General features: G+C 41.2%; 1 pseudogene; it reads right to left on the bottom strand.

The window, feature by feature from the left end:
* Positions 1-25,010, bottom strand: part of LOC116890130 — a 38,593-nt pseudogene extending 13,583 nt beyond the window's left edge.
* Between the last annotated feature and the right edge of the window lie 245 nt (positions 25,011-25,255).

A 25,255-nucleotide genomic window follows, 5' to 3' on the forward strand; every position in this document is an offset into this window, starting at 1 on the left:
TGTCCAACTTGACTACAATTGGAATTAGCTAAAACCCAAATGACTGGCCACGCCCGTGAGGGGTTTTCCTCTCCGTGAAATCGCTTGGAGGGGAATACTTCTCGTCTGGATCTTTGCAGGTGGGAAGATGCTCCTTTAATCTGGTCACACCTCTGCTGGCAGCCATAGAAAGGGCATGGAATAAGGGAGTATGCTCCCTCTCCCTGCTCTCGCTCTCACCTGCAAGTCCATGTCATTGTCATTAGTGCTGTCAACCAGGTGCTTTGCTGACCCAGTGCATCCCCTGCCACGGCCAGGCGCGGCACATTTCCACTGTCCACGGTTGTGTATTTTCCAATGCAACATGTCCCTCTGGACATCACAGCTCTCTCTCTCTCTCTCTCTCTCTCTCTCTCTCTCTCTCTCTCTCTCTCTTCTCTCTGTCTCCTGGTATTTCTGTGTGTCTGTCTGCCTGTCTGTGTGTCTGTCTGTCTTCCTCCTGTCCCTACTCCAAGACGATCTTTTGCTCCCCCATTCCTAATAAACCTCTTGCGTTAGCACTGCTGTGTGATGTGATCTGGTAGCGGCACACCTCGGCCCCAAATGGCCAAGTTATGTTATCCTAACAATTGAAGTCTACTTCTTCAAGATTCCGGCATATATTGAAGAAGCTGAGGAATCCAGCCCTGTGGACTGAACAACTACTGGATTCTTGGACTGGATTCCTTTGGTAGACAGCAATTGTTTGATTAGCAGGACGACAGCCTATAAGCTACTCTAATGAATCCCCTTTATCTCTCTTTCTATAGACTCATTCTATACGTTCCTCTAGAGAACCCTGACTCAAACAGCTGATGAAGCACATGCCAGGTAAACATGAGTACCAGAGCTCAGACATCTAGAGCCCACACAGATGCTGGGCACGTGTGATGGCTCACCTGTAATCCCAGCAGCAGAAGGTAGGGGTAGAGATCTCTGGGAGCCAAGTAGCTAGCTAGCTTAGAGGGGCAGGTGAGCTCCGAGTTCATCTGAGAGACCCTGCCTCAAAATACAGAATGGAGAGGACTGAAGAGGACACTTGTGTTATGGGGTGTCTGCTGGAGAAGAACGCTCAGTCTATAGCCAATTGAACATCTTTGTTCCAGTCACTGGAACTACGCTTAGCTATTTTGGGATCCAAACGTAGCGTCGAGCATTTAGAGTAAGGGGTTTTTAAAGGCAAAATGTGTTGGGTACCTCACTCAGCCGCAGTGGGCAGGGTGGTGGTGGAGGGTTTACATAAGCAAATAGTTTGACAGAAGCCAAGATAAACAGCTGTAGGGGAGGCTCTACATAAGCGAGTTTAACAGAGGGGAAAATAGGTTAGCGGGGACATCTTGACCTCAGAATCTGAGAATACAATTGGATAGTTTTTCATGAGGCTTTCCGTGAAGGAGATCAAATTCTAGTTAATCCTGAAATGGCCTCAGCAGTAATACAAGATGGAGAAACCTCTGTCACGTTCCCCTCTGGTTCTGTGGGCATGAGTCAAACCATTGGTTCCTCCTGTTTTATGGGAACATAGTTGGTCCCAAGGACTAGAAGCTTATCTTATTTGTATTCTGTTTGATGTAGTTGGCCATGCAGTTGAGGGTTGGGTGTCCTATCATTGGTACAATCAGGATAAGCATCAACGGTCTGGCTAATGCCAGCAGTAGGTGGTCAGCCATGAGGATGAGGGCAGCAGAGAGAGCCTGCTTTTTTCTCTCTAAAGATAGCTCTCCACAGCTGTCCTTTCTGTAGTTAAAAGAACAAAGGTCTACATGGCACTGGGGTTGCTCATCTGTAGCCAGATCGATTATCTGCCTATTATTCTTAACAATTATTCTTAATTGGGGGTGATGAATCCAGAGGATGGCACCAAACACTTTCACAGCAGTTGGGGTGGTGAGCATAGCTGAGTAGTCTCCCTTCCAGGCAGGTTCCAGAGCCTAGATAGGGATATTCGTTATCCAAACCAAGTCTCCTGGCTGGAACTGGTGGCCATGTTCAGAGGTGGGAGATAGCAGGATTCCCTTACAGTCTGGCCAGTGGCCTAGCAAGATTCCTGCAAAGACTTGGGATGGCAGACATTAGACATTTCTGCTTGGGGGGACATCTCAGAGTTTGGGGAGAATGGCAGATGGTTTACCGAATGTAACTTTTAAAGGAGTAAACCTCTTTCAGTAAAGAGTACATCAGACCCTGGGCAGACAGAAAGGGCCAGACGGAAGACACTGGCTTGAGTTGTCCGATGACATCAGTGCCCTGGGACTCCCTAGCCATATCGTGAAAGGCCTTCGGACTTTTGCCAGGTTGAGGGGTGAGCGTGGATCTCACTAGAGTGTGAATGTGCCATTCCTTCTTGACTGGGGTTGGCTTTCTTTTTAAGAGAAGGAATGTGGCTGCCGTGAGGGTGACTCTGGTGGGCTCTAATGTTGATAGCGTATGTTCAGATGCACTACACTCTTGCTTCCACAAGGTGGCACACCAGGCCTGGTCTGCATATCCTCATCTCCAGGGCAAGCACACCTTTGGTAAAAGAAACGCCGTCCTTCAGGTCCTCACCTGTTCCCTGAGGACCATCTTTATACGTAGCACAGAGCTGTAGTCAGAGTGGAGGAAGGTGACCTGTTAAGCCCCGTAACTAAGCATGAGTTAGAAGCTGGCATGGGGATCCTATTCTATCATACAATGTGATACTGAAATCTTTGTCTAATACTTCCTAATACCAGAGGCACAAGAGCAGAAAAAAAGGTAAATCATTTTCATCTGCCTATGGTATGATAGCACCATTTTTATTTTTAAAATGTATTTTTATTAGTTTTCTCTCTGTGTGTGTGCGAGTGTGTGTGTATGTGTGTCTGTGTATGTATGTGTTTATGTGCACACATGGTGCAAATGAATAAAGTGCTATGCAATCTTATTCTTAAAACATTCTGCCACCTGCACGCCGAGCTCTGTTCTTCCCAGACCTTGTTCCCAGTGGCTCTGGCATGGAGTATGCATGTGGAAAAGTTACTTCAGGCTGACACTGGCAAATATAACAAAAATTTAATTCATTTTCGTATACTTGTAAATCATAATTTAAAAACTGTCTCTGTGTGTGTGTGTGTGTGTGTGTGTGTGTGTGTGTGTGTGCGTGTGTGTCATCTGGAGCTATAGATGGTTGTGCATCACCATGTGGTTGCTAGGACCTGAACCTGGATCCCTTGCAAGAGCAACAAATGCTCTTAAACCATTGAGCCATCCCTCTAGCTCCATTCTAAGTATATACCGTCTGGAAATATTTCCCCCCCTAGTCACCATGCCTTCCCCTGGTACCCTTGCTTCTTTCTAGGATTTCCTGCCATTGTTTCACAAACACAAGCAGAGGTATACATCGCAGCTTCTCTCCTCAAACGACAGCACCCTGTGGACATCGCTCTCCTCCATGCTTTCTAACTGACACTGTCTCAAAATAGCCTTTGCCTGCCACTGCGTTAACAGTATATGTGATGCACATCTCGGCCACCAGAGGGCAGAGGAGAGTCACTTTCATAGAAAGATGATCTTAACAGGTCCTGCGAGTCTCTCTCTGTAGAGTGTGTTTCTTAGCCTGATGACACTGGACACAGGGGAATTTTCCTTCTGACACTAGCTGCCAGCAGTACACTGTTATGTGCCCTGGAGTGGATTTCAAGCTAAGTAGGAACAATCCTTGATTCTGTAATTTTTTTTTTTTTTCTGATTAGTTTCCCTTCCCTCATCAAATCCTGGGTCCGCCCCACCTCTCTACTCCTTTTCCCCCACTCTCTTTAGAAAACAGGCAAATAAAACAAACAAAGAAACAAAAAGAATAAAATAATCTAAACAGAAAAAAGCATGAGAAACACATATATGTGCAAACAGACGACAGGCACACACACATAAACCCAAAATCAAAAAACATAGTATATGTAAATGAAAGACCAGTAAGGTTAAAAAAAATGCCCAAAGCGTCATGAAACAAAAATATCTAGGGGTTGGGGATTTAGCTCAGCGGTAGAGCGCTTGCCTAGCAAGCGCAAGGCCCTGGGTTCGGTCCCCAGCTCCGAAAAAAAGAAAAAAAAAATATCTTCAAAATACCATTGAAGATCAGAGGGAAGTTATGGCGACAGACAAGGGCAACCTGCACTGTGGAGGTTAAGAACCCCTGAGAACTAGTGTGACTCGGTGTGCGTAGGTTGCATTCAGAGTTGAAGGTTACAGATTCAAAGTGAAAATGACAGCTTGCACCAATATTGTATTGAGGTGAAGATAGACTTTGAAGAACATCTTTGTGTGCGGGTGTGAGAACCAGCGTGTGTGCACCACAGCGCATGTGTGCACCACGGCGCATGCGTGCACCACGGCGCATGCGTGCACCACGGCGCATGCGTGCACCACGGCGCATGTGTGCACCACAGTGCATGTGTAGGTCAGCAGGAAACCTTGGGGTCTGTCTCGTGTACTGTGACTCATACTATTTTTCTTTAGCGGCTTGCTTTCAGTGTTTTTCTTTGTTCTGTATATTGAGCGTTTTAGCTATAATATGTCCTGGGGAGACCTTTTTCTGGTCTTGTCAGGTCGGGATTCTATGTTCCTCCTGTACCTCTATGGGTGTTTTCATCTATCATCTTGTTGCCATTGTCCCGGGATTCTTTTTCCTCGTTCGTGTCTTTAATTTAAAGATTTGATCTTTTCTTGTTTTACTTTTGAGACTATCCTATAATTACATCATTTCTCCCTTCCTTCTCCTCCACCCAAACCCTCCCATAGATTCCTCCTTGCCTTCTTTCATTATTGGCCTATTTTTCATTATTGTAGTTACGTGTGTATATGCTGTTTGTACACATATATTCTTAAGTATAGCCTGCTCAATCTGTATAATGTTACTTGTTATTGTTACATGTTATTACATATATTATATATGTTATATGTTATACAATATATGTTATATTACTTGTTATGTTATTTTTTTATTTTAAAACATTTTTATTATCCTCTTATATAATACATCCAGACTGCTATTTTCCCCTCTCTCCACTCTTCCCAGACTCCCCACCCCCAGATCCATTTCTCCATTTCCCTTCAGAAAAGAGCAGGCCTCTCAGGGATATCAACCAAATAAGGCATAATAAGTCACAATAAGACTAGGCATAAACCATCGTATCAGGGCTGGGTGAGGCAACCCGGTAGGAGGAAAAGGGTCCCAAGAACAGACGAAAGAGTCAGAGACAGTCCCACAAAACCACTAAGCTATCCATAACTACATATGCAGAAGCCTTAGTGTGGACCCACGCAGGCTTTGTGATTGCCGCTTCACTCTCTGTGAGGGCCTTTGAGTCCGGTATCCCTCCCCTTCCCCCTTCTTCAAAGGGGCTCCCTGAACTCTGCCTAATGTCTGACTCTGGGTCTCTGCATCAACTCCCATCAGCTACTGTAGGAAGCCCCTCTGATGCTGATTGGTCTAGGCACCAATCTTGGATGAATGTTTTCATCACTGACCGCTTGACGGTGGTTACCCGGTTGACGTGCACTTCCAGGGGAACGCACCACTTCTCCCAGCCCTTAGTTTCTTGTAGTTCCCTGTGTAGGAATGAGACCTCCTCTGGAGGGATGAGACCTCCTCGTTTTTCTTTGTTTACTCTGGCGTGTCTTGCTTTATTCTCCTGTTCACCTCATGTTCAGATAGTCACGTTGGCGAGGCTTTATATGAGCGTAGCCTCTGAGATTACAAAGATCTGATATTTTTGGATGGTGTTCCACATTTCCTCAATGCTCATGTCTTATGCTTTAAACATTTTAAAGATCATTCTCTGCTCATTTGGTCTAAATCTTCTTATCTTTATATTCAAATCATCATATTCTATATTCTCCTTGATTTGTTCAACTAAGTTCTAACTGGGATATTAAGTCTCTCATTTCATTTTATTGTCTCTTGGATGGTTCTATCTATTTGTCGAATTTGATTTGCAAATGTCATGTAAGTTGGCTGTGTATTTGTTTTTTGTTTCTTTCTTCCTTCCTTTCTTATTCTTCCTTCATTTCTTTCTTAAAAAGAATTATCTATTTATTTTATGTATATGAGTACACTGTAGCTGTCTTCAGTCACACCAGAAGAGGGCATCAGATCCCATTACAGATGGTTGTGAGCCACCATGTGGTTGCTGGGAATTGAACTCAGGGCCTCTGAAAGAGCAGTCAGTGCTCCTAACTGCTGAGCTATCTCTCCAGCCCAGTATTTATGCTTTTTTAAACATCAAAATTGCATTTCTGGTTATGCTCTTGTAATTAAATAAAGTGCTTGTTCATGTCCACTTAAATTACTTGACTTCTTTGGCAATCTTTTTTTTTTTTAAATCAATTTTTCTTTTAAATTTTGTGTCCTGGGGTTCATCTTGGCAGTTCTCATTAGGAAAAACTTTCATGAAAGACTGGCTGGCCTCATCATTAATGCAGTTTTTGCTTTTATAACTTGACCTGGGAATGTGTATTTTATTCATCCGCGGTGTGTCTGGTTTGAGAATCTGTCCTTCCGTAGATTGGGCCAGTGCAGGAGCTGCATGAACAGAGCTAGGGTAGGTAAAGCTGGTGAGTGAGCCATTTAACTGGACCAGGGAAAGGTGTCTTCAAAACCGTGGATCTGGAGCTGGGCCTGTGGGAGAGGAACGAGTATCTCACAAGCCTGACGGCTCCTGGGTTCTTTTCAGAGTGTTTTCCTAGCCCACCATCTTGAGGAATACTCCCTCTAGATGTTTGGAGTTTAAATTAAGGTCTTTGATCTTCTTTGAGTTGATTTTGTACAGGGTGAAAGATAGGGATCTAATTTGGTTCTTCTGTAGGTAGATGCTTAGTTTCCCATTTTTACCAGCACCATTTGTTGAATCTCTATCCCACTGTATGTTTTTGCCATCTTTGTCAAAAAGTCGGTCGATGCAGGCTTGCCAGTTTACTTCTGGGTTATTCCGTATACTGATCTGTCTGTTTTTATGCCAGTATCATGATGCCTCTGTCATTATAACATTGTAGTAGAACTCAAGGTCAGCTATTGTCATATTTACAGCTGTGGTCTTCCTGCCTAGAAAACTCTCACATCTAATCGCTAATTACAGTAAAGTCTCAGAATATAAAATCAATATACATACCAACAGTGAGCTCTCAGAGAAAGAAATTAGGAAAACACAAATCATTAATAGTAGCTGTAATAGGGGTTGGGGATTTAGCTCAGTGGTAGAGTGCTTGCCTAGGAAGCGCAAGGCCCTGGGTTTGATCCCCAGCTCCGAAAAAAAGAACCAAAAAAAAAAATAGTAGCTGTAATAAATATACAAAGTAACAGTGAAGAAATCAACCTAAAGGAGCAAAAAGACCTCTACGAGGCAACTTGAAGATATTGTAAAGTGACACAGGACCATGCAAAGAACTTCCATGCTCCTGGATTGGCAGGATGAGTATTGTGACAATGAGTAAGCTACCAAATCTGGTCTGCAGAGTCCACAAACTGCTCATTAAAGTTCTCATGACATATTGCAGATCTAGAAATTGTTTTTTTTATACTTGTGTTTACGGAAATATTTTTATAAACCGAGTTTTGTTGGTGGAAACTATGCAATTGCTTCATCATGGTTTTGTGTTCTATATTTTCAAAATTTAATGTGACTATAATATTTCTCAGGCGTAGGCTGCATGGGCAGAGGGAAAGCATTGATCTGGAGCCTGGTTTGACTTGAGGTTCAGTCCTTTTCCTCTCGGACAAGTTGTCTTACCTTTCTGACACACCATTTTCTTCCTTATTAAGCGAAATTAAAGACATTTGACGGTGAAATTGTGCTGAAGCAAAGGTAGAATAGCATTTAATGTGGCGTGGACTTTGTGCTTAAAGTGATGATCGTTTTTTTCATCAGACAAAAGAGGCAAAATTATGCTAGGGTAATCAACAGCCCAACTCCCTGGCACATACCAGAATTTTTCCGTTTGGACTTCGTGTCTAACTGGCTAGCAGGGCTTGGGGATTTGATGGACCGACTCAAGAACACAAAGTGATGTGGACCATTTCCGCATGTGCTTCTCTGATCACAGAAGCAGTAGAGAGACACAATTTGGCAGACGGTGCCTTGGCTCGTATGATGTCTGCCTGACAGTGACACACTCCCCTCTTACATTCTCCAAACAAGGGATGTGTGTCTGTGCTTATTTCAAAATAAGCAAGCCGTGTGAACTCCATGTATTCTTTTTTTTTTTTTTTTTGGTTCTTTTTTTCGGAGCTGGGGATCAAACCCAGGGCCTTGCGCTTCCTAGGTAAGTGCTCTACCACTGAGCTAAATCCCCAACCCCAACTCCATGTATTCTTAAAGAAGAGCGCTGCAGATGTTTGTTGATTGACAATGTATATATGGCTCATAGCATCTGTAGTATTCTATACACAACACATTCTCAGTGAATGGATGCTTATTGAATACATATCAATATTTGGAGGGGGGTTGAATTTAAGCCTACAATTTTCTAAATTGTCTAAATCATAAAAGGGCTAATTTTGATAAAGAGGGTAGAAAATTATCAAGACCTTTATTTTGTGGACGGTTCTGTACTAATGCCGTGAAATGCCCTTTATCTCTGTCACGAAAGCCCTGTGTTTGGAGGTAGGAGAGTACTGACACATTGTCTGGTTCAAGGTCATAGCCAGTCTTCCTTTACGGTTCCTTTGTGTCAGGCCTTCTGTGGATTCCGTAAGCTGAAGGTTTACCTAGGGTTTCTTACTGAAATACATTTCAGCGAGGTCTTCTTTTTTTCTTTTCTTTTCCTTTCTTTTCTTTTCTTTTCTTTTCTTTTCTTTTCTTTTTTTTTCGGAGCTGGGGACCGAACCCAGGGCCTTGCGCTTGCTAGGCAAGCGCTCTACCACTGAGCTAAATCCCCAACCCCTCGGTGAGGTCTTCTTAGCAGGTTTGCAATACACACATTTTTTTCTTTTACTTTTCAAATGCCTCAAAGTTTGGCTCTACTCATAAATCTTGATGTGGTGCTAACACCTGGTAGCACAGAAGACATTATTAGGAAAATAAAAATGATGGATGCTTTATGCTCCAACTGCCAGGTTGCTTTAATGTGATTGTTGTCTATGTGATGTCTGGGCTTTGTCCCATTTTTGGCGAATCCTGAGATAAAATATTACACTTTAGTTAGGAGCATGCCAGGTGGTACATAATGCCACCGCGGAATATGCCGTTGCTATGGCATCCGGAACCCTATTCCAGCTCGATGCTTTTGCTGTCTTTCTCTGGTTTTTCTGCAGGGGTGATCGAGGCGGCTGCAAATCAGGTTTTAATATTTTAAGTGTGGCCGGGGATTTTGTTCTTTATCAGAATAGACGTTCTTCTCTATCGCTCCCCTCCTTGTGTGTAAGCAGTGTCACTGTGCAATCTAAAGCATCCTTGGGTGTGGATAGATGCATTCTTGGGTAGAAGGTTTAAGTATTACTACTCTTGACCCGGGGAAAAGCAACAGCATCTGAGAAACATGAGCCAATGGAGGGTTACCAGCCAAAACGAAATGATTCTCAGTCAGTTCAGAACTTCAGGATATGTAGGGTGTATGGTTGGCTCCTTAGACTCTGAAGGTTTAGCAAGACCTGCACAACAGGTCAAAGAGATAACCGTAGACACAAAAGATTTAGTATTTTTAGATGTTTTAGTTAACACCTAGACCATATGGTGGTAACTTACCAACAAAGTGTGATATGACTTTTAAGAAAGAGGGAATGGAATTATGAGTTTTGTAATCTGCACTCCCTAAAGCATGTTTGTAGGATTAAAATGTTACACAACAAAATAATTTGGTTGAGAAATGGTAAACTAGTCAAAATTCAGCTCAATGCTTCAATGTGAATCCCCAAGAATTGCTGAAATATCTTCATCCTCATTCTTCCATGGAAATCATCATGATCGTCATCCCCCCCACCCCCACATTAAGTGTGTTTGAGTGTGTGTTCACATGTGTGCACATGTGTAGTGGTCAAAAGACACCTTTCAGGGGTTTGTTCTGTAGGTTTAACCTTTTAAAAGCCTACTTTAATAAAGGTTCTTAAACGCTTTAACCTCCCTTATAGCCCACTGCCCAAAGGTAAGAGGGGAAAATGGCTAATAGGACAAGGAGATGTGGACCTGTTTAAAAGTAGTTCCTTGGGGGGCAATTCCAATCTATGTTGCCTGCCGTCCAGTCTACTAGCAAAACAACAAGCACAAAGTAGCAGCAGTGGCTATGAAGAAACCAAGTGGATCCAGTGGCTGGGTACAAGTCTACCAAAGCAGCAAGAAACAGCTGGGGCACCACCAGAAGTTCTTTGGTGTGCTTCTCTCTACAAAGTCACAACAAGCGAAGATCACTGAAGAAAGCAAAATTAGTCAATGCAATAGCATCATCAGTGAAGCCCAGCATCAGCAAAGCCCACCGAAGACCAGCAAGGTGAACCAATGTCTTCCACTCTCTGTTGGGTTATACTTATACTCTTTCCAAACATCACGAGTTCTCTCAGGCGTCTGCTCTAGCAAAACTTTACATACCCTTTCACCAGACAGCTTCCAGAAAAACATCACTTTTCTGTTATCATCAGAACACCCTCGCACGTGTCTTCTCATGAGATAGCTTCCAGGAAAACATCACATGACAGTTGAGTCTCCAGTGATGGAGACTCATGGTTCTTTCCTTCTACCATGTGGTTTCTGGGGATCAAATTCATGTGACAAGGCTAGCTAGGCGCTTTTTACCTGCTGAACCATGGATTCACCCCATCCCTTTTTTGTAATATTGGTGATTGAATCCTTATGTCACAACTGGAACTCACACAAGCACACTATCTTCTAGTCCTCCCCCTGCTTTTTAAACAGTATTTTAATAACCCCTTATTATTAAAAAAAAACACATGTCAAGAAAGCCTGCTCTAAATTTATCTTTCAGTTTTGATTTTCATACGTACCTCCTAAACGAAGCATCTCATGCTTAATTAAACAACATGCATGTGATCGGATAAGACGTAATTATTGTAAAGAACAACAGGTTATGCACATCACTATCACTGTCAGACATGCCACGACAGATGACTGAAAGAGTGGATTCAGGTACCAGTGCAGGTGTAAGCACAGGTTTAAGTGCAAGGTTACTAGGCGGTTGGATGTCTCATGAGTTGAGTGTAACTGAACAAACTCCATTGTGAAGATACCATCTTCTCATGCCTGTGCCAATGGAACTGGCTAACTCTGCACACAGCATTGTGTCAGGAGCTCATGCATGATATTATCTGACCTTGCTTTGGTTATGTTCTCGTTAGAAAGGCTGGTCTAACACACACGAAAAAAACACAGCATACAAATGTTGGGTTGAGTTCTAAACGTGTTTTGTAATCAACATCTGAAGAGTTCCGGGGAAGGAGAGTGTAGTGGATTGTTTTGAATGGTTTGGTCAATGGGAAACATGGAAGGGCTGTCAACCAAAAGTAAGATTTTAAGTGGCTACATATGACTTTGAGCTTAGTGCCGCTCTCCTCTCTTTCCTCATATCCTTCACTCTAATCATCTTGGTGATGACTTTAGACATGATACAAGTAAAAGACCTTTAATCTGAAATCACAAATTCAAAATGCTCACAAACTTGAAACTTTCTGGGTATCAACACGATGACCTCAGTAGAAAAAATCCTGCATTATGAAAGTTTGTTTTGTGGAAGAGCTTGAAGGGGCTCGAGACCCCATATGTACAACAATGCCAAGCAACCAGAGCTTCCAGGGACTAAACCACTACCTAAAGACTATGCATGGACTGACCCTGGACTCTGACCTCATAGGTAGCAATGAGTATCCTAGTAAGAGCACCAGTGGAAGGGGAAGCCCTGGGTCCTGCTAAGACTGAACCCCAGTGAACTAGACTGTCGGGGGAGGGCGGCAATGGGGGAGGATGGGGAGGGAGCACCCATAAGGAAGGAGAGGGGGAGGGGGATGTTTGCCCGGAAACCGGGAAAGGGAATAACACTCAAAATGTACATAAGAAATACTCAAGTTAATAAAAAAAAAAAAAAAAGTTTGTTCTGTATACAAAATTACTGAAAATATTACATAGAATATCCTTGGAGCTATGTGTAGTGTGTGTGTGTGTGTGTGTGTGTGTGTGTGTGTGTGTGTGTGTGTGTGTGTGTGCGTGTGTGTGTGTGTGTGTATGTGTATATGTGTGTGTGTTTGTGTATGCATGTGTGTGTCTACGTGTGTGTGCATGTGTGTGTTTGTGTGTGCATGTGTGTGTGTTTGTGTGTTTGTGTGTGTGTGTGCATGTGTGTGTGTTTGTGTGTGTGTGCATGTGTGTGTGTTTGTGTGTGTGTGTGTGTGTATGTGTGTGTGTGTTTGATGTTTAGACTTGAGTTCCATTCCCTAATTGCCTCATTACGCATATGAAATATTTGTCTGACTCTGTCACAGTCTAACAAAACTCTGAAGTCTTCAATCCTTCTAATCACTAGCATTTCAGATCATGGACACTCAGGGCTTGTCTGTGTAACTTAGACTGTGCCTAAAAGCCCTCATGACATCCTATATTGTCACTCTTATTTTTTGATTAACATAACAAGATAATTGCTTCACCTAAAAACTAGCATGCAATTTCATTATTGATAAAAACAAAGAGACAGCAGAAAAAGAAATCACTGTTAGTGCAGATATTTGTGTACTTTTGGGTATCTGAAAATAATCTACACCAGCAGGTTCCTGTATTTGATACATAAGAAAAATACAGACTTCAAGCTATATGGATTTATAAAACCCTCTAGTTACTTATACAGTTAACATAATATTCATTGTACAAAATACAGAAAATAAAAGCTAAATCTAAAATTGAAACGAAATTCTAAGAAACACCAGTAATTTCAACTCCAAAATATAAAGCGAACCCATGGAAAATCATATAGATGCATAGGTGTAAGACAGGTCATATATAATCATAAATGAACCTGAATTTACATATGGAGGACTATACAATCTTAAAAACAGATGTATGCTTCACATTTGGTTTATAAATATATGTTTTTATATTACAGTGGGGTTATATTGATATCCAGGATTCACTGTGGAGGACGGAATTGAGACCTTTGGAGAAACTTAGTTGATGATATTTACTGATGAGAAAAAAAATGGGACGAAGAAGAGGGACCAAGATTAAGCAGGGAAATCTTTGTCTTGAATTCGAGATGGAAAACAAATTTTACACTTACTGCTCCTGTCATAGCACATGGATAGGGTGAGACTGTTCCTTTCATGTCTTTCTACTTCACTTGAGAATTTAATTCAGAGGCTTAATTTTAAGTATTGATGTTCCAGGCTTTGTTGGATCAGCAGTCTGGGAATACTTAGACAGGCTGCCAAATAGATTCTCATGGAGAGAGATGGCATGATTATGTTGTAATAGTCTCCTTAATTCAGAAAGTTAATAAGGTAGAGGGATAGCTCCCAGGGATTGGTGTTTTCAGATAATTTTTAAAATACTTCATTTAGCAAATAGACTTTATAATATGAACTCCTTTGTAATTATATCAGCCAGCAGACTCTTACCACTCGGACAATAGATGTGTCCTATACTGATTAGTCTTATGTCAACTTGACACAAGCTAGAGTCATCAAAGAGAAGAGATCCTCAAGTGAGAAAAAGCCTCCATAAGTTTCTGTTTGTAAGGCATCATCTTAATTAAAAAGATTGATGAAGGAGGTCCCATCACATTGTGGGTGGTGCTATCCTTGGGCTGGTGGCTCTGAGTTCTATAAGAAAGGAGGCTGAACAAGCTATGAGGAGCAAGCAGCACTCCTCCATGGCCTCCATCAGTTCCTGCCTTGAGGCTCCTGCCCTACATAAATTCCTGTTCTGACTTCCTTTGGTGATGAACAGTAATGTTGCGGTAAATATTTAAAAGTCACTCTATGCTCCTGGCGGGTGTGTGCTCAGCTCTGCACCCACCTCTGAACCCTCACCCACCCCTGCACCCATACCCACCCCTGCACTCACCCAAGAGCTCTGGATTAACAAATGCAACCTTTATATTTAATAGCCTCAACTAGTTCAATGGTTGGGTATTTCTGAACCTTCCTGTGGCTAGCACACACTCTTCTCTGATATTCCTGAATTAACACTTTCTAAATCTATATATTGTTTTTGCTGCCCTGTTTCCTTCTGGGCAACACTCCCATGGGGCTGCTTTTTCTTTACACCTACATTTTGTCCAGCTCACCCTACTGCTTCCTCATGTCCTATGCCCCTCTCACGGTGGAATCCCTTTTTCCTCTCCCCTGTGTTTCTTACCCGTTAATCCTAAAAGTCCCACCTCTCTCCCTGTGCCCAGCTATTGGCTGCTGGCTCTTTATTGACCCATCAGAAAGCCAACTGTTGGCAGGCACCTGCAGTGAACATGTGAATTCCCATGTAAAGACAAATCAAACCCCCAATATCTTACCCCTTGTGTCCAATCAAAAAGGTTCTTTTATCTTAGGCATAAATTGAGAACAACAATAACAATTATGTAAATTATAAGTATGATATATAATTAACATCTAATCTATCATATTTGACAATTTAGATAGATACACCTATTCTGACTTAAAGAGTTTACAATACTCTACCCGAATTATGTTCTGACTTTAACTTGTATTATCATCTGAAAACTGTTCTTTCAAATCTGGATCATCTTCCTCAATGCTAAACACCTTAAGTTTGATTATGAGACTGTAATTAGTCTTCAACTCCACCAGAAATCCTAGAACAAATTAAATATTACACAAATATATAGGAAGCACAAAAACATAGCTTCCAAAACTTAAGCAAGTTGTAGAGACAGCTGACTACCTGAATAGTCCCCTATCCCTCAAAATGTTGAAGCATCTGTCTTCAACCTTCTGGCCAGAACCATCGTTAGACCTTGAATGAGGCAGGAACTATGAAGGACTAGCTTACTCTGTCTTGGCAGAGCTAAGCTGTGGACTATCCTACATTTTGTGTCCTTTCCTGGATAGTATTTTTGGTCTGTAGATGAACTAAGGTAATTTTTTTGTCCAGTGGAGCAACTCCATATGGAGGATTTTTTTTTTTTTTTTTTTTTTGGAGCTGGGGACCGAACCCAGGGTCTTATGCTTGCTAGGCAAGCGCTCTACCACTGAGCTAAATCCCCAACCCAATATGGAGGTTTTGATATTCAATCTCTTCTTTGAACCATGAAGGGAGTTCTGTTAGGAGCACACATGACTTTAGTCAAACGATCTTTAATAATGAATTAATATTGCATGTCATATTTTGTGGATTTCTGATGTTTTAGAAGACATCTATCTATATAACGGGTATCTGAACTTTTAAACCTTGACTACTCTTAGCTACTTCTTTTTGAATATTGTAAAAAGCACCTTAGTATAATTGAATCAGAATCTAATATAATCATGAGTTTACTATCTGGAACTTAACTTGCCTTATTTAATCATCCTAAACAGTTTGTAATAGCAATAATTAGAAGGACTGGGTCTAAGCCTTGTGTTCTTAAATGAATTGCATAGGCACAATGATTAACTAAGAGAAACAATAGTATCAATATAAGAAATTTATACCAATAAAAACCTTAAATATGTATCAATCTATAAATTCTGTACCAATATAAAAATTACAAGTTCAATTTGCATCATTTATGAAGGTCTCTACCAATATAAGATTGTGGCTATACTTTATGATTAAATATAGTAATTCATCCCACCTATTTCCACTCTGTTCAAAATTATGACCATTTCCAAATTATTAGCAGCAATTCCTGAAGCTGTTCTGGAAGCAAGTCTCTGGACAGCATCGGGAAGCAGGGGGCTGGAACAGCGGGTCACTTTAGCGTCTCTGTGGATGAATCTTGTCAGAGCTACAAATTCTGCATTACATGAATCTTACAACTAAAATTTTAGTACTATTAAGATATTCTGGGGTTGGGGATTTAGCTCAGTGGTAGAGCCTAGCAAACGCAAGACCCTGGGTTCGGTCCCCAGCTCCGAAAAAAAGAAAAAGAAAAAAAAAGGATATTCTATTTTTCACATTGGGAAGTGCCTTAACTACTTTCTTTTCTTTCTTTCTTTTTTTTTTTTTTGGTTCTTTTTTTTGGAGCTGGGGACCGAACCCAGGGCCTTGTGCTTCCTAGGTAAGCCCTCTACCACTGAGCTAAATCCCCAGCCCCTACTTTCTTTTCTTTTCCTGTTAAGTCACAACATTGTTTACTATATGATTTGTTTTTTTACAATGTAAGCAAAAAAAAGAGCAGATACGCAACATATGGCTGCAGCTAAATGCAGAACGATGACTTGTTTCTCCTCTTCAAGAGGCCATGACTCCTGTTTCTAGTAACAGGTGGTAACAGGTTGGTCCTTAGCTTCACAGTTTGCCTAGAAATGATCTTCGAATGAGTTCTACTCCTGATACTTAGCATATAGCATAAAAAGGGACTTAAGTGATGTTCCTCGTTGGTTGCTACTATATGGTTGGTTGCTACCATGCTATCTTAGCAGGGCAGTATATGGAGATATCTAAGTTAAATGTTATTATAAAGATGAAGCAGTCATGAGATGCTGGCTAAAAGAGCACTAAATTCTGTGCGTTAGACTAAATACATTATTATGTGGCTTGTATCAAATGACGCCTCCGTGTTATCATAGAAAAGTGTGATTTGCACTTTATTATGGAGATTTGTCAGAAGCCTTCTAGAGTCCTTTTGCTTTAGAATATTCTGTAAACGAACTATCAGAACACGATTGCACAAGAGTGAAATGTTTTCATGTATTAAGCTGAAGACATCTTTTGAATTAAAAAAAAGGAAAATGCAGAAAAGTACTTAGGGATGTTAATTTCTAGGTACACAATGCCCTAGATAATTCAAGGCATCTTAATTTCAACAACAAACAACAATTTTTTTTCGTCATGCTAAATCTATCATTATGGATAAAATTGGTGTGAACTGGCCTCCTGGATCCAGCAAACACCCATGTCCAAGCTGTGTATTGGTAAGTGGTACACAACTGGGGCTTACTAGAGTTTTAAAGAACTTGCCTTTCTTCTTGTTCTTTTCTTGGGTTCTTCAAGAAATTTATTTGCTGAGTATCCCACTTGGCTTTCTCTTCTTCAAACTCTAATTCTTTCCCCTTAATTCCCTCTAATTCTTTGTGCCTCTAAGTTCTTCCTCATTTGTTCCTGGCGCTGCTAGAGCTCTGCCTCAGAGTCCTTCAGTTTTTGAGCATTTTCTTTGACTGTCATCTCAAATATCTGCTCCATCTCCTCCTTCTCCATTGTCAGCGACATGTTCCCCCTCTTTTTTTTCCCTCCTGTGCTCGATGGCTTGTAGTAACTTGTCCTTACTGGTTGTTATCCACTCCATTGTAAGGCACTGCTGCTAGTTTTCTGCTGCCAAAGTTCTCACAGTTGCATCATTAGTGCGTACACACCCTCCATGTGCATCCTTATCAACGTATTTCTTACTGTAAAATCACAATCTTCACCATATTCAACTTCAGCTACACCCTAAGGACTCTGCCTTCTTGATACTTCCAGCTAATTTAGCTTGGCGATAGCATTACTGTACACCACAGCAGGAGGTAAATAAATGGTCATGTACCTTCTTAGCCAGCTTATTTTCTTCTTCATCATCTCTTTCTGGAAACTTGTATATTTTAATGCGATGCCCTTGCTTTCTCTTATGGCTCAGTGGTTGAGAGCAGTGAGTGATTGCTCTTCCAGGGGATTCGGGTTCAATTCCCAGCACCCACATGGCAGCTCACAAGTGTCTGTAACTCCAGTTCCAGGGGATCTGACACTCTCACACAGATATACATGCAAGCAAAACACCAAACAATGAAAGAACCAGAATTGGGGCCAATCTGGGCCAGTGGGAAAATTCCCATCACAAACCTCTGAGCACAAGGACCCTTCCTTTCCAGGAAGAAAAAAAAAAAGCTAGTTTAGTTTCTGGAACAGCTACAAGCCAAACTGTCACACAAAGATACCTGTGGCTTCCCAAAGTCCCCATGCCCCTTGGGAAATGCTTGAACAGTACATTGAGTCCGATCTGAAGGTTGTTTCACTCCACCTAATGACCATAGTACCCTGCCTAGTTACCATTATGCAAATTTTGCTCCAATTGTTTAAATTCTGCCCCAATTGTTTACAAGGTATATAACTCTCTGTTAGAGTCTGCTCAGGGTCATCTCCCCTTGAAGTGGTATGACCCCGACATGTCTGAATGATTAAACTCTTGCTTTTATACTGACCACTGCCTCTGTGAGTCTTGTTCAAGAGGCCCTGGAAAAGGTTCAAATTGGACCTCACGACTGCACATAAAAACAAACAAACAAACAAACAAACAAACAGACAAGTAAACAAAGCAGTTAGCATTCCACTAGTGTTAGTGTGTCTGCTCTGGCAATTAGTGCAATTCATGCAAGCGTTACGTAAACTCAGTACCCAATGGTTTTAGTCCATGTCCTGAAGGAGTAATGAAGTAAAAACAACATTATACCCTGTTATCAGGCATCTGACTTCTATGCACTTGAGATTCTGCACAATAATTCTTGAGGATTCTTTAAAGAGCCCTCAAATTTATTATTAATGCTGTCGATAATAGGCTGCCGGCAATGATTGTTATTCATTGCATCATCTCCAAACCCTGGTGTATAGACTATAGTCAGCAGCCACAGAACATTATCTTCTTTGATTAAAACTTTTATTGTTCCACCTGGACACTCTGGAGAATACAGATCTGTACTGGCTGGTTTTGTGTGTCAACTTGACACAAGCTACAGTCATCAGAGAGGAAGCCGCCTCAGTTGAGGAAATGCCTCCAAGAGATCCAACTGTAAGGCATTTTGCCAATTATTGATCAACGAGGGAGGACTCAGCCCACTGTGGGTAGTGTCATCCCTGTGCTGGTGGTCCTGAGTTCTATAAGAAAGCAGGCTGAGCAAGCCAGGGGGAGCAAGTCAGTAAGCAGTACACTCTTCCATGGCCTCTGCATTAACTCCTGCCTTTAGGTTCTAGTTCTACTTGAGTTCCTGTCCTGGATTGTGATCTAGAAGTGTGAGCTAAATAAACCCTTTCCTCCCCAACTGGTGTTTGGTCACAGTGATAGAAACTCAAACAAAGAAAGTAAGGAACGATGAATTGATTAATGTAGACTTTTCCAGTCCAGGTTTCCCTACAACCATGAGTGTGGATTCAAATCCTCTTTCCATTGATTTTTTTTTGTATGCTTGATTTGGAAAATTAGTTTAAGTATGCAGCTGTCTGCTATCCTGCTTCCCTGGGGACATGAACTTCCCAGGCACCGGCACAGATCTGCTGCATGTCCTGAACCTCTATGTTTACATTGGGTGTATCTGGGTACTTCTGTTGCTGTGGGTAGTAGGGTCTTTTGTTTCTTCAACACTGCCTCTAAGGTTAACTGTGCTACCCTTGCCACTCATAGTTACTTTTATATTACAGTGAGGAGACACCATGAATGAAAACATTTCATTGAGGTATGCTTCGGTTTCAGAAGGTGAGTTAAGTCCATGATCATCATGGAGAAGAGCATGGCAACCACAGACACGGCACTGGGCTGTAGCTGAGAGTTTACTCCTGATCCATCTGATCCACAGTCGCTAGGCAGAGAATGAGAGCTAAATAGGATGGTGTGGGATTTTGTACCCTCAAAGCCCACTCCTAGTGGCCCATCTCCAGCAAGGCCGTAACTCCTAATCCTTATCAAACAACAGTTCCATCAACTTGGGACCAATCATTTAAACATATGCACCTGAGGTGGCCATTGTTGGTATTCTGTCTAAGCTCCACCCCCACAGCTACCTGGGAACAGCCAGATATGCTCCGCCCCACAGTTGCCTGGCAACAGCCAGCTGCGCTTGACTATAAAGGGGGCTGCTTGCCTCCTCCTATCCCTCTTACTTTTCTTGCTCTCTCCTTGCTCTTTGGTTTCTGCTCTCTTCCCCTCTGTCCCTGTCCCTTCTCTCCCCATCCCCCTACTTCTCCCACGTGCCCATGGCCGGCCTTTCCTCTCCTCTCCTCTTCTTCTTTCATTAAACCTCTCTACGTGGAACCATGTTGGCTTGGTGGGCTGTTTGGGCACGAGCCGAGATTTAAACCCCAACATTGGTTCTAACAACCATTCTCATTCAAACCATCATAGCAAGTCAACGGGTGCTGTCATCGTTCAAATTTTGCTTAAGAGCCATTCCTTTAGTTTTATGGGTGCGGCTTCCTCGTCATTTCTAGGGGTCACAGTTTTGCAGGAGGCTTTCTCGTCTTCCTCCTCTCAGAATCTTTCCATTTTTCTTCTGAAATGTTCTCCAAGACTTCAGCGTAGGAGTTGTTTTCTAGATGAATCCAGCGAGGCTTGCTTGGCACACTATGACTAGTTGTGGTTTTCTGTAACAATTTTTTTTTTTCAGCAAAGGGAAGCTTCTTTGATGAGGGGTTAGACGTGTACTTATTTGAGGGTATAAGGATATGTTTCACATGCATTTAGGAATTACGATGGTCTAGTGAAGAGGCAGTTGTATGATCTGTACCTCACTAGTCCTTGGTAATTGGCTAGGTTTCTAGTAACACACATTATTTACATTTTGATTATTATTAAGTCTTAAGCCCATTTAGAGAGCTGTTGGCTTCTGCCAATATATGAATAACACTATTGCCCCTTTAGGGATAGCTTGCACGGTGGCCATTGCTGTGGTGTATACGTGTCACAATGGGGAAGCTTTCACAGCACCTCTGGTCCTAAGAAGACTATTGGGAGGAGGTTCATGGTTCAGGTCAAGATCACTTGCTCCAAGTCCTGCATCCGAAGTGTGTGATATATTTATCAATAGGAGTTTACCTTCATCTCTTTCAGGGCAACCAAGGACAACAGTAATATCCAATATTGTTTTGGGAGTTTCCAGGAATACCCTAACCAACAATTCAAGAAGGTTTCTCATGCCTGATACTGGGGTTTTGTTAGGTTATCACCCAAAGTAGTATGGCATTTTAGGTCAACATCCAATAGTATTTTCCTGTCTACTTTAAACATCCTTAGTGCTATTTACCCCTCCTTCACCCCACTCCTCCCGTAATGCCACTTCTCTATCTCGTTCTGTAATGTTCTTCCTCCCTCTTCCAAGCTAAAGTCCCTCAATTTGCTTCTTTATATCACTCATGTCCTGCTATTTACTTGGACAGAGTTCTTTTTCCATCCCATGTTTCTTTTTACTCTCCTGGCTTCTGCAGTCACTCTAGTTTATATACTCACATCTGAAGATTTCTAGCTAGGAGCCACAGATAAGCAAACACAACAAATGAGCAGAATAAATATCAGAGAAACACTTGTGTCTCTGCATCAGAGTTACTTCTCCTAGTATAATATTTTCTAGTTCCATCTATTTACCTGAAATTCTCATGGTTTCATTTCTCTTTACAGCTAAACATTCCATGGTTTATATGCACCACATTTTCACTCTCCATTTGTTGGCTGCAAGGCATTTAGGTTCTTTCTACTCCTCAACTATCATGAATAGAGCCACAATAAACATGGATGAACAAATGGAGCAGGATGTGGAGTCCCTTGGGCACATGCCAAGGAGTGGTATAGCTGGGTCTCATGGTTAGATTTAATTTTTGCCTTTTGAGAATTCTTCACACTGATTTCCAAAGTGGCTGTACCAGTTCGCAGTCCCAGTGAGGGTTCTTTTCTCCTCACACCATTTCCAGCATTTGTTGTGGGTGTTAATTTACAAATAATGAATCTGGGGATGTGGAAAATTGTTATTTTAGTACCATGGGGTACCTTATTAAAGTGCTAAGCAAAAGAGAAAATGTGTGCTCCTCTTATACATACCAAGAGATCGTCCCATATTATGGGCCAAGTGGAAAAAAAGATTTGCATTTCTCTGATGACTAAGGGTGTTGAACATTTCCATAAGTGCTTCTCAGCCATGTGAAATTCCTCAGTTGAGAATTCTCTGTTTAGCTTTGTACTCCATTTTTAATAGGGTTGTTTGGTTCTCTGGAGTCTAATTTCTTGAGCTCTTTGTATAATTTAGATATTAACCCTTTATTGGATGTAGGGTTAGTAAAGATCTTTTCCCAATCTGTTGGTTGCCATTTTGTCTTAATGACAGTGTCCTTTGCCTTACAGAAGTTTTTCAATTTTATGAGGTCCCATTTGTCAATTGTTGATCTTAGAGCATAAGACTTTGGTGTTCTGTTCAGGAAGTTTTCCCATGTGCCCAAGTATTCGAGGCTCTTCCCCACTTTTTCTTCTATTAGATTCAGCGTATCTGGTTTTATGTGGAGGTCCTTGATCCACTTGGATTTGAGCTTTGTACAAGGAGATAAAAATGGATCAATTTGCATTCTTCTACATGTTGACTGCCAGTTGAACAAGCACCAGTTGAAAATGCTGTATTTTTTCCACTGGATGGTTTTAGCTTCTTTGTTAAAGATCAGGTGACCAAAGATGTGTGGGTTCATTTCTGGGTCTTCAATTCTGTTCCATTTATCTACTTGCCTGTCTCTGTACCAATATCATGCAGGCTTTTTTTTTTTTTTTTTTTTTTTTTAATCACTATTGCTCTATAGTATAGCTTGAGGTTAGGGATAGTGATTCCTTCAGAAATTCTTTTATTGTTGAGAATAGTTTTTGATATCCTGGGTTTTTTGTTATTCCAATTGAACTTGCAAATTGCTCTTTATAACTCAATGAAGAATTGAGTTAGAATTTTGTTGAGGATTGCATTGAATCTGTAGCTTGCCTTCAGTAAGATGGCCATTTTTACTATCTTAATCTTGCCAATTCATGAGCATGGGAGATCTTTCCATCTTCAGAGGTCTTCTTCCTTTCTTCAGGGATTTGAAGTTCTTGTCATACAGGTCTTTCACTTGCTTGATTTGAGTCACACCAAGGAGTTTAATATTTTTTGTCACTATTGTGAATGGTGTTGTTTCCTTAATTCCTTTCTCAGTCCTTTTATCCTTTGAGTAGAAGAAGGCTACTGATTTGAGTTAATTTTATATCCAGTCACTTTGCTGAAGTTGTTTATCAGCTGTAGGAGCTCTCTGGAGGAATTTTTGGGGTCGCTTATGTATACTATCATATCATCAGCAAATTGTAATGTCTTGACCTCCTCTCTCCCAGTTCATATCTCTTTGATCTCCTTTTGTTGTCTCGTTGCTCTGGCTAGGACTTCTAGTACTATATTGAATAGGTAGGGAGAGAGTGCAGTCCTAGGTTATTACATGCACAGAAACACCAAATAATGATTAATTCAGAAATTATTAAGACAGGATGAGTGACAGTAGTCTAACAAGGTAAAAGTTATTAGAAAATAAACTCAGTGTTCATGTTTAAGGGTTCATGGCTCAGCACTGATTCACAAGAAAAGGATTTGGAAGATAACCTGACTGTTATCTCACAAGTATCATTAGTTATTCCAACATGAACTCAACAAGCATATTTCTTTCCTAGTTAACCCAGTCAAAAAGTAATATGTGATATGCGTGTGTATGTCAAGATAATAAAACTTGAATTTTAAAGTATTTCAGAAACTAAAAAGTATCCTCCAAACTTAGCATCTCTATTCTTCTACAGTTATTTCCATGTGCTGTTTTTGGTTACATTTAAATATTTCCGATCATTTGCTTTTTTTTTTTTTTTTAAATTTGAGATAAGGACTCATGTAGGCTTGCCTTAAACTACCTATACAGCTGAAAGGACTTTATACTTCCTCTCCTCTTGTCTTCATTTCCTGAGTGCTGAATTCTAGATGGTCAAGGACTGAACCCAGGGTCCATCCGTTGCTAGGCCAGCATTCTACCAACTGAGCACATCCTCAAACTGAACTTTTGTGTTCATGGATTTTATCATTCATTTTAGTGGATATTCTCAGTCCACATCACATTCTGAAAAACATGAAGATTTCCACCTACTAGTCAGCAAGCAGTCAATTCTGCAGTAGACACTGGTGGTGATACCTAATTGAATCCATCTTGACACTGCACTTGAAGACAGATAGCATCAGGACCACATAGTTGAGGGCTTGGCTCCTGTGACTCAGTTCCTCAGGGGTCTTATGGACCTTTGTTTCTAGGCTGGAATTATTGAAGCATGTGGAAATATGACTGAACAGAAAGGATAAGATCTACTGTAATAGCATGGGTGAAGAAACCAGTGGCCTATGGAACTCACTTCCAGGAGGCTGGTATCCAGAGATCTTAATATGTCCTAGGAATAACAGATGACTTCAGATGGCTTTGTCAAGATGCTATCTTTTCCACTGAGACATACCAGTGTGTCAGCCAAGCTTGTCATTTTTGTCATGAAGCCCATGCTCACAGAAGGCTTCGCTTTGTGTTTTTTAAGTCTCAGGCTCCACTGTAGGAAGAACTTGCTATTAAGTCTAGGTAGGAATTTAGGGAAACCTATTTTGATTATTTCTAGATTTATAATAGCACTTTTTTCAACCTAGAAATCAACAAGAGATCTGGGGGGGGTGGAAAGCTGACTCTTACACACTCTCAACTGTTGCTTCTAAACAAACAATTGCTCCTTGTAACATTTCATTAAGGAAAACTATAATTTCTATCTGTCTCTGTTTTGAGAGAGTGTTATGCAAGACCTTAGACTGACACTGAACTCACTCTACTGTCTCATTTTCCTGGGTGATGGATTAACAGGTACATACAAATTTTCTGGTTTAAAAATATTTTTAAAGTGTCTTTAAAGCCATGTATAAGCAGGTTCATTGTGGATCCACCATTTTTTTTCAAGACAGAGTTTCTCTGTGTTGCCCTTGCTGTCCTGGAATTCACTATGTAGACCAGACTGGCCTCAAACTTAGAGATCTGCCTGCCTGGGTTGAAAAGGGGAGTGCCACTATCACCCAGCTCTTATTGATGCATCATGTAGCCTCTTGTTTCTGTTTTCTAGAAGGTGGTTTGTGTCTTTACCTTTACCATATTGGATTTTTTTTTCATGGAAATAGGCACCACAATTAAATGATGTTAAATAAAAGATCAGTTAGGTCAACTCACAGTCCATTCTACCAACTTTCCCTCCACACCCCATCACACTGTGTGTGTAGCCGAGGGCCTTCTGGAAACTTCCCACTTTGTCACATGGAATAGTAAAAAATACTTGTACAATTGAAAGATGATACATAACATGATATGTTTTAGATATTGTTCTAGTTATAGGTTCTAGG

This window comes from Rattus rattus, chromosome 1 (genome assembly GCF_011064425.1).
Source record: "Rattus rattus isolate New Zealand chromosome 1, Rrattus_CSIRO_v1, whole genome shotgun sequence".
In the NCBI taxonomy this organism is placed as follows: Eukaryota; Metazoa; Chordata; class Mammalia; order Rodentia; family Muridae; genus Rattus; species Rattus rattus.